A 10,265-nucleotide genomic window follows, 5' to 3' on the forward strand; every position below is an offset into this window, starting at 1 on the left:
TTTTGTTTTTCAGAATTTTTAAGAATGGATTCTAGAGTTTCAGATGATGCTTTTATCATCATAGGAGCTAGTTGATTCTAATCAATTTGGCTGTTGCATGTAATGTCCTGCTGAAGCTTAGTTAACCATGTCTAATTTTTTAGACTGAAGCTTTAGACTAACATTGCATGATTCCTGGAATTCTTGTTAAAAATTTTGAGTTTCTTGTTTTCTTTTTCAAAATAATTTTTGAAAAAAAATAAAAATACAAAAAATTAATAAAATCATAAAAACAAAAAAATATTTTGTGTTTCTTGTTTGAGTCTAGTGTCAATTTTTAAGTTTGGTGTCAATTGCATGTCTTTAGTCTTCTTGCATTTTTCGAAAGTGTGTTCTTGTGTTTTTCATTGATCTTCAAGTTGTTCTTGATGATTTTCTTTGTTTGATCTTTAAATTCTCTTGTTTTGTGTCTTATGTTGTTTCTCATGTGCATTCTCAAATTGTTAGTATCTCTAGTATGAAAACTTCTAAGTTTGGTATCTTGCGTGTCTTTCTTTTCTTAAAAATTTTCAAAAAATATGTTCTTGATGTTCATCATGGCCTTCATAGTGTTCTTGCATGCATCCCTTGTTTGATCTTAGTTTTTTATGTTTAATTTGATTCTGTGGTTTTTTCTCTCTCATCATTAAAAATTCAAAAAATTTCAAAATTATGTCTTTTCAAGTCAATAATACAGAGAATTGAAGATTCAGAACATATAGCAGAAGAATTACAGAGAAAAAGCTGGGTGTTCAAAACGCCCAGTAAGGAAGAATTTCTGGCGTTTAAACGCCAGTTAAGGTACCTGGCTGGGCATTTAACGCCCAAGGAGGTAGCCAAGTGGGCATTAAACGCCAGAATGGTAGGATAGTACCAAGGAGGTAATGTTGTTTTCAATTCAAATCTTTTTCAATTTTTCAAGTTTTAAAACTAATTTTTCAAAATCTTATCTTTTTCATATCCTCTCTTATCAATCATATCTTTCTCAAAATCAAATCTTTTTCATTTTTTTCTTAATATTTTCGAAAATTTTAAAAATTGATTTTCGAAATCTTTTTTTTTCTTGTTTCATATTTTCGAAAACCTTGCTAACAATTAAGGATTTGATTCAAAAATTTCAAGTTTGTTACTTTTTTGTTAAAAAAGGTTCAATCTTTGAATTCTAGAATCATATCTTTTTAGTTTCTTGTTAGTCAAGTCATCAATTTTAAAAATCAAATCTTTTTCAACCATATCTTTTCAATCATATCTTTTTTTTAAATAAAAATCTTTTTCAATAATATCTTTTTAAATTTTGATTTCAAAAATCTTTTATAACTTCTTATCTTTTCAAAACTTATTATTTCTTATCTTTTTCAAAACCAACTAACTACTTTTCTCACTTTTAATTTTCGAAAATCACTAACATCTTTTTTTCCAAAATTCTTTTTAATTAACTAATTGCTTTAAACTCTAATTTTATTTCGTTTAAAAATTTTCGAAAATTTTCTCTCTCATCTCTTTCTATTTAATCACTAACACTCCTCCTCTCTTAATAATTTGAACCCTCTCCCTTCTTTATATGTTCGAATTCTTCTTTATCTACCTCATCCTTCTATTTTCATTTTCTTCTGACACATTAAGGAATCTCTATACTGTGACATAGAGGATTCCATACTTTCTTTGTTTTCTTCTCTTTCATATGAGTAGGAACAAAGATAAAGGCATTTTTGTTGAAGCTGATCCTGAACCTAAAAGGACTCTAAAGAGGAAGTTAAGAAAAGCTAAAGCACAACTCTCTGGAGAGGACCTGATAGAGATTTTCGAAAAAGAAAAAGACATGGCGGCCGAAAATAACAACAATGCCAACAACGCAAGGAAGGTGCTTGGTGACTTTACTGCACCAACTCCCGACTTCTATAGGAGAAGCATCTCTATTCCTGCCATTGGAGTAAACAACTTCGAGCTTAAGCCTTAATTAGTTTCTCTGATGCAACAGAATTGCAAATTTCATGAACTTCCATTGGAAGATCCTTATTAGTTCTTGGCTGAATTTTTGCAAATCTGTGACACTGTTGAGACTAATGGAGTTGATCCCGAGGTCTATAGACTTATGCTTTTCCCTTTTGCTATAAGAAACAGAGCTAGTATATGGTTGAACTCACAACCTAGAGACAGCCTGAACTCTTGGGAAAAGCTGGTCAATGCCTTCTTAGCTAAATTCTTTCCACCTCAAAAGATGAGTAAGCTTAGAGTGGAAGTTCAAACCTTCAAACAGAAAGAAGGCGAATACCTCTATGAAGCTTGGGAAAGATACAAGCAATTGATTAGAAGGTGTCCTTCTGACATGCTTTTAGAATGGAGCATCATAGGTATCTTCTATGATGGTCTGTCTGAGTTATCCAAGATGTCATTGGACCATTCTGCAAGCGGATCTATTCATCTGAAGAAAACGCCTGCAGAAGCCCAATAACTCATTGAAATGGTTGCAAATAACCAGTTCATGTACACTTCTGAAAGAAATCCTTTAAACAATGGGATAACTCAGAAGAAAGGAGTTCTTGAGATTGATACTCTAAATGCCATATTGGCTCAGAACAAAATATTGACTCAGCAAGTCAATATAATTTTTCAGAATCTGACTGGATTGCAAGCTGCATCTGACAGTGCTAAAGAAGCCTCCTTTGAAGGAGAAGCTTATGACCCTGAGAATCCTGCAATGGAAGAGGTGAATTACATGGGAGAATCCTATAGAAACACCTACAATTCTTCATGGAAGAATCACCCAAATTTCTCATGGAAGGATCAACAGAAGCCTCAACAAGGCTTCAATAACAATAATGGTGCGAGAAATAGGTTTGGCAATAGCAAACCTTTCCCATCATCGTCTCAGCAACAGACAAAGAACTCTGAGCAGAATCGTTCTGGCTTAGCAACCATAGTCTCTGATCTATCTAAGACCATACTAAGTTTCATGAATGAAACAAGATCCTCCATTAGAAATTTGGAGGCACAAGTGGGTCAACTGAGTAAAAAGGTTACTGAAACTCCTCCTAGCACTCTCCCAAGTAATACAGAAGAAAATCCTAAGAGAGAGTGCAAGGCCATAACCATGACCAACATGGCCAAACCTGGAGAGAGTAAGGAGGACGTGATTCCTAGTGAGAAAAACCTCAAGGGATGTCCTCTGAACGAAAAGAAGTTCCCCTTTGAGGAACCAAGGGAATCTGAGGCTCACACAGAGACCATAGAGATTCCACTGAACTTACTTCTGCCATTCATGAGCTCTGATGAGTATTCTTTCTCTGAAGAGGATGAAGATATTACTGAAGAGCAAGTTGCTAAGTACCTCAGAGCAATCATGAAGCTGAATGCCAAATTATTTGGTAATGAGACTTGGGAGGATGAACCTCCATTGCTCATTAATGAACTAAACACATTGGCTCAGCTGAAGATACCTCTAAAGAAACCGAATCCTGGAAGGTTCTTAATACCTTGCATCATTGGCACCATGACCTTTGAGAAGGCTCTATGTGACCTGGGGTCAAGTGTAAACCTCATGCCACTTTCTGTAATGGAGAAACTAGGGATCTTTGAGGTACAAGCTGCAAGAATCTCACTGGAGATGGCAGACAATTCAAGAAAATAGACTTATGGACTTGTAGAGGATGTCTTAGTGAAGGTTGAAGGCCTTTACATCCCTGCTGACTTCATAATCCTGGACATTGGGAAGAATAAGGATGAATCCATCATCCTTGGCAGACCCCTCCTAGACACAGCAAAAGCTGTGATTAATGTTGACAGAGAAGAGTTGGTCCTTCAAGTGAATAAGGACTACCTTGTGTTTAAGGCTCAAGGATCTCCTCCTGTGCATATGGAGAAGAAGCATGAAAAGCTTCTCTCAATACAAAGTCAAACAGAGCCCCCACATTCAAACTCTAAGTTTGGTGTTGGGAGGCCACAACCATGCTCTGAGAATCTGTGAGGCTCCAAGAGAGCTCATTGTTAAGATATTAACATTAAAGAAGCGCTTGTTGGGAGGCAACCCAATTTTTTTACTTATCTATATTGAATTTCTATTTTCCATTGTTATTTTATGTTTTTTTTAGGATGATGATCATGTGGAGTCACAAAAAACAAAAGTAAAAATCAAAAATAGCATTGAAAATAGCACACCCTAGAGGATGAGCTTATTGGCATTTAAATGCTAGTAAGGGTAGCAGAATGGGCGTTAAACGCCCAGTCTGGCACCAAGCTGGCATTAAACGCCAAAAAGGGAAGAAAGGCTGGCGTTAAATGCCAGAAATGGGCAGCAACCTAGCGTTTAATGCCAGGATTAGCACTCAGAGGGCGTTTACACGCCAGAATGGTGCAGGGATGAGAAATCCTTGACACCTCAGGATCTGTAGACCCACAGGATCCCCACCTACCTCAACTCAATCTCTCTCTTCTTCACACATTCTAATAACACCCTTCCCCAAATACCCTTCACCAATCAACTCCATCCACTCTTCCCCAAAAATCCCACCTACCTCAACATTCAAATTCACATCCTTTCCCTCCCAAACCCAACCCATAATACACGAACCCTACCCCTCTCTCCACTTCTATATAAATCCCTCATCCCTCCTTCATTTTCACTCATCATAAATACTTCTTTCCCCATTTGGCCGAACCATTCACACCTCTCTATCTCCTCCATTTTCTTCTTCTTCTCCTCCCTTCTTTCTTCTTTTGCTCGAGGACGAGCAAACCTTTTAAGTTTGGTGTGGAAAAAGCCTTGCTTTTTGTGTTTCCATAACCATTCATGGCACCGAAGGCCAGAGAAACCTCTAGAAAGAGGAAAGGGAAGGCAAAAGTTTCCACTTCTGAGTCATGGGAGATAGAGAGATTCATCTCAAAGGTCCATTAAGACCACTTCTATGAAGTTGTGGCCAAGAAGAAGGTAATCCCTGAGGTCCCTTTCATGCTCAAAAGGAATGAGTATCCAGAGATCCGACATGAGATTCAAAGAAGAGGTTGGGAAGTTCTCACCAACCCCATTCAACAAGTCAGAATCTTAATGGTTCAAGAGTTCTATGCTAATGCATGGATCACTAAGAACCATGATCAAAGTGTGAACCCGAACCCAAAGAATTGGCTTACAATAGTTCGGGGGAAAATACTTAGATTTCAGCCTGGAAAATGTAAGGCTGGCATTCAACTTGCCAATGATGCAAGGAGATGCACGCCCCTACACTAGAAGGGTCAACTTTGATCAAAGGTTGGACCAAGTCCTCATGAAAATATGTGTGGGAGGAGCTCAGTGGAAAAGAGACTCCAAAGGCAAGCTAGTTCAATTGAGAAGGCATAACCTTAAACCCGTGGCTAGAGGATGGCTGGAATTCATCAAACACTCCATCATTCCTACTAGCAACCGATCTGAAGTGACTGTAGATCGGGCTATCATGATCCATAGCATCATGATTGGAGAGGAAGTAGAAGTTCATGAGGTCATATCTCTAGAACTCTACAAGGTGGCTGACAAGACCTCCACTTTGGCAAGGTTAACCTTCCCTCATCTCATCTGTCACCTATGCAATTTGGCTGGAATTGTCATAGAGGAAGACATCCTCATTGAAGAGGACAAGCCCATCACTAAAAAGAGGATGGAGCAAATAAGAGAGCCCACCCATGGACCTCAACAAGAGCATGAGAAAGTCCCTCATCAAGAAATTCCTGATGCCTCAAAGGATGCATTTTCCTCCACACAACTATTGGGAGCAACTTAACACCTCTTTGGGAGATTTGAGTTCTAACATGGAGCAACTAAGGACGTTGCACCAAGAGCACTCCATTATTCTCCATGAAATTAGAGAGGATCAAATATCCATGAGGAAAGAGCAACAAAGGCAAGGAAGAGACATTGAGGAGCTCAAGCACTCCATAGGATCTTCAAGAAGGAGAACTAGCCGCCATCACTAAGGTGGACCCGTTCTTTAATTTTCTTGTTCTTATTTTTCTATTTTTCGATTTTTATGCTTTATGTGTTATCTATGTTTGATTCTTCATTACATGATCATTAGTGTCTAGTGTCTATGTCTTAAAGCTATGAATAATTCCATGAATCCTTCACCTCTCTTAAATGAAAAATGTTCCTAATTACAAAATAACAAGAAATACATGAATTTTAAATTTTATCTTGAAATTAGTTTAATTATTTTGATGTGGTGGCTATACTTTTTGTTTTCTGAATGAATGCTTGAACAATGCATATTTTTTATAGTGAAGTTCATGAATGTTAAATTTGTTGGCTCTTGAAAGAATAATGAAAAAAGAGAAATGTTATTGATGATTTGAAAAATCATAAAATTGATTCTTGAAGCAAGAAAAAAGTAGTGAATAACAAAGCTTGCGAAAAAAATGGCGAAAAAGAAAAAGAAAGAAAAAGAAAAAGCAAGCAGAAAAAACCAGTAGCCCTTTAAACCAAAAGGCAAGTGTAAAAGGGATCCAAGGCTTTGAGCATTAATGGATAAGAGGGCCCAAAGGAATAAAATCCTGGCCTAAGCGGCTAAATCAAGCTGTCCCTAACCATGTGCTTGTGTCATGAAGGTCCAAGTGAAAAGCTTGTTACTGAGTAGTTAAAGTCGTGATCCAAAGCAGAAAGAGTGTGCTTAAGAACTCTGGACACCTCTAACTGTAGACTTTAACAAAGCTGAGTCATAATCTGAAAAGGTTCACCCAGTTATGTGTTTGTGGCATTTATGTATCCGGTGGTAATACTGGAAAACAAAGTGCTTAGGGCCATTGCCAAGACTCATAAAGTAACTGTGTTCAAGAATCAATATACTGAACTAGGAGAATCAATAACACTATCTAAATTCTGAGTTCCTATAGATGCCAATCATTCTGAATTTCAAAGGATAAAGTGAGATGCCAAAACTATTAAGAAGTAAAAAGCTACTAGTCCCGCTCATCTAATTGGGACTAAGTGACATTGATATTGTGAAGTTCATTGTATATTCTCTTCTTTTTATCCTATTTTGTTTTCAGTTACTTGAGGACAAGCAACAATTTAAGTTTGGTGTTGTGATGAACGGATAATTTATACGCTTTTTGGCATTGTTTTTAGGTAGTTTTTAGTATTATTTAGTTAGTTTTTAGCATATAATTATTAGTTTTTATGGAAAAATCATATTTCTGGATTTTACTATGAGTTTGTGTGTTTTTCTGTGTTTTCAGGTATTTTCTGGCTGAAATTAAGGGACCTGAGCAAAAATCTGATTCAGAGGCTGAAAAAAACCTGCAGATGCTATTGGATTCTGACCTCCCTGCACTCGAAATGGATTTTTTGGAGCTACAGAATCCCAATTGGCGCCCTCTCAATTACGTTGGAAAGTAGACATCTTGGGCTTTGCAGCAATGTATAATAGTCCATACTTTACCCGATATTTGATGGCCCAAATTAGCGTCAAAACTCTGGTCAGAGACCCTTTTCTGGCGTTAAACACTAGAACTGGCATAAAAGATGGAGTTAAACGCCCAAACTGGTACCAAAGCTGGCGTTTAACTCCAAGAAAAACCAATGCATGTGAAAGCTTCAATGCTCAGCCCAAGCACACACTAAGTGGGCCCTGAAAGTGGATTTCTACATCATTTACTTATTTCTGTAAACCTTAAGTCACTAGTTCACTATAAATAGGACCTTTTACTATTGTATTTTCATCTTTTGATCATCTTTGATCTTGGGATCAGGTCTTTGAACCCTTTTTTGATTGTTTCATGTTATTTGGGAGGCATGGCCGACCTTGTTCTTATGTATTTTCAACGGTGGAATTTCTACACATCATAGATTAAGGTGTGGAGCTCTGCTGTTCCTCATGAATTAATACAATTACTAATGTTTTCTATTCAACTCAAGCTTATTCTTGTTCTAAGATATCCATTCGCACTTCAACATGATGAATGTGATGATCAAGTGACACTCATCACCATTCTCACTTATGAACGCGTGCCTGACAACCACTTCCGTTCTACCTGAAAACAAGCTTGAATGCATATCTCTTGGCCTCCTGGTCCACGACGCATGGTTGCCTCTCCTGACAACAGAGCCTTCCATTCCGTAAGATCAGATTCTTCGTGGTATAAGCTAGAATCAATTGGCAGCATTCTTGAGATCCGAAAAGTCTAAACCTTGTCTGTGGTATTCCGAGTAGGATCTGGGATGGGATGATTGTGATGAGCTTCAAACTCACGAGTGCTGGGCGCAGTGACAATGTGCAAAAGGATCAATGGATCTTATTCTGATACGATCGAGAACCGACAGATGATTAGCCCTACGAAACCCGTAGCCGGACCATTTTCACTGAGAGGATGGACGGTAGCCATTGACAACGGTGATTGATGAGCGGATAATTTGTATGCTTTTTGGCATTGTTTTTAGTATGTTTTTAGTATCTTTTAGTTAGTTTTTAGTATATTTTTATTAGTTTTTAATTAATATTCACTTTTCTGGACTTTACTATGAGTTTGTGTGTTTTTCTGTGATTTCAGGTATTTTCTGACTGAAATTGAGGGTCCTGAGCAAAAATCTGATCCAGAGACTGAAAAGGACTGCAGATGCTGTTGGATTCTGACCTCCCTGCACTCAAAGTGGATTTTCTGGAGCTACAGAAGCCCAATGGCGCGCTCTCAACGGCATTGGAAAGTAGACATCCTGGGCTTTCAGCAATATATAATAGTCCATACTTTGTCCAAGATTTGATGGCCCAAACCCGCGTAGCAATCCGGCCTCAGAAATTCCAGCGTTAAACGCCGGAACTGCTCTACACGAATTTCCTTCATTGCTCAGCCCAAGCACACACCAAGTGGGCCAGGAAGTGGATTTTTCTGTCATTTACTCATTTCTGTAAACCTTAGGATACTAGTTTACTACTATAGGACCTTTTACATTGTAATCAGAACCTTATGACCTCATAACATTTTGTACACGTTCTTTCCACAGTATGAGCCTCTAAACCCCATGGTTGGGGGTGAGGAGCTCTGCTGTGTCTTGATGGATTAATGCAATTACTACTGTTTCTTATTCAATCATGCTTGCTTCCATTCTAAGATAACACTTGTTCTTAATCCGGATGAATGTGATGATCCGTGACAATCATCATCATTCTCAACCATGAACACGTGCCTGACAACCACTCTGTTTAGCTTAGATTGAGTAGTTATCTCTTGGGTCTTTAATCGGAATCTTCGTGGTATAGGCAGGGACCTGATGGCAGCATTCAGAGAATCCGGAAAGGTCTAAACCTTGTCTGTGGTATTCGAGTAGGATTCAATGATTGAATGACTGTGACGTGCTTCAAACCTGTAACCTACTGGGCGTTAGTGACAGACGCAAAAGAGTGATTCTATTCCGGTAGGGGAGGGAACCAAACCGGTGATTGGCAGCACTGTGACAGAGTGTGTGCATTAGCTTCACTGCGCGGATGGGAGGTAGCTGCTGACACAGTGAGACCTACACGAGCTTGCCATGGAAGGAGACATGCGTGTTGATGAAGAAGATAGTAGGAAAGCAGAGATTTGGAAGATGGAGCATCTCCAAACCTCAACCCATTCTCCATTACTGCAATACAAGTAACCATTACATGTTCTTTTGCTTTTTACAATCAATCCTGATAATTTCTGATATCCTGACTAAGATTTACAAGATAACCATAGCTTGCTTCAAGCCGACAATCTCCGTGGGATCGACCCTTGCTCACGCAAGGTATTACTTGGACGACCCAGTGCACTTGCTGGTTAGTTGTGCGGGATTGCAAAAGTGTTATTGCAATTTCGTGCACCAGTGATCCCCTAACATACAGCTTGCCATGGAAAGGAGTACGCATGACTGGATGAAAGCAGTAGGAAAGTAGGGATTCAAAAGGAATAAAGCATCTCCATACGCTTATCTGAAATTCCTACCAATGAATTACATAAGTATCTCTATTCTATTCTATGTTTTATTTGTCTTTTAATTATCAAAACCCCAAAACCATTTGAATCCGCCTGACTGAGATTTACAGGATGACCATAGCTTGCTTCAAGCTGACAATCTCCGTGGGATCGACCCTTACTAACGTAAGGTATACTTAGATGACCCAGTGCACTTGCTGGTCAGCTGCATGGAGTTGTGAGAGAAGTGTGAACTCACGATTTCGTGTACCAATCCCTGCCCCGTCTTCGATAATTCCCCGAATTCTTGAGTTTATTTAAATACCCTAAATTTATTTTTAATATAGGAACTTTTT

General features: G+C 38.3%; 1 non-coding gene across 1 annotated transcript; it reads right to left on the reverse strand.

Moving 5' to 3' along the window:
• Positions 1-2,242: 2,242 nt before the first annotated feature.
• On the reverse strand, positions 2,243-2,350 carry LOC130978284 (small nucleolar RNA R71). Its single transcript, XR_009085936.1, has one exon. It is a non-coding gene; the product is annotated as a small nucleolar RNA R71 (small nucleolar RNA).
• Positions 2,351-10,265: the final 7,915 nt, after the last annotated feature.

The sequence above is a fragment of the Arachis stenosperma genome, chromosome 4, assembly GCF_014773155.1.
Source record: "Arachis stenosperma cultivar V10309 chromosome 4, arast.V10309.gnm1.PFL2, whole genome shotgun sequence".
Classification (NCBI taxonomy): domain Eukaryota; kingdom Viridiplantae; phylum Streptophyta; class Magnoliopsida; order Fabales; family Fabaceae; genus Arachis; species Arachis stenosperma.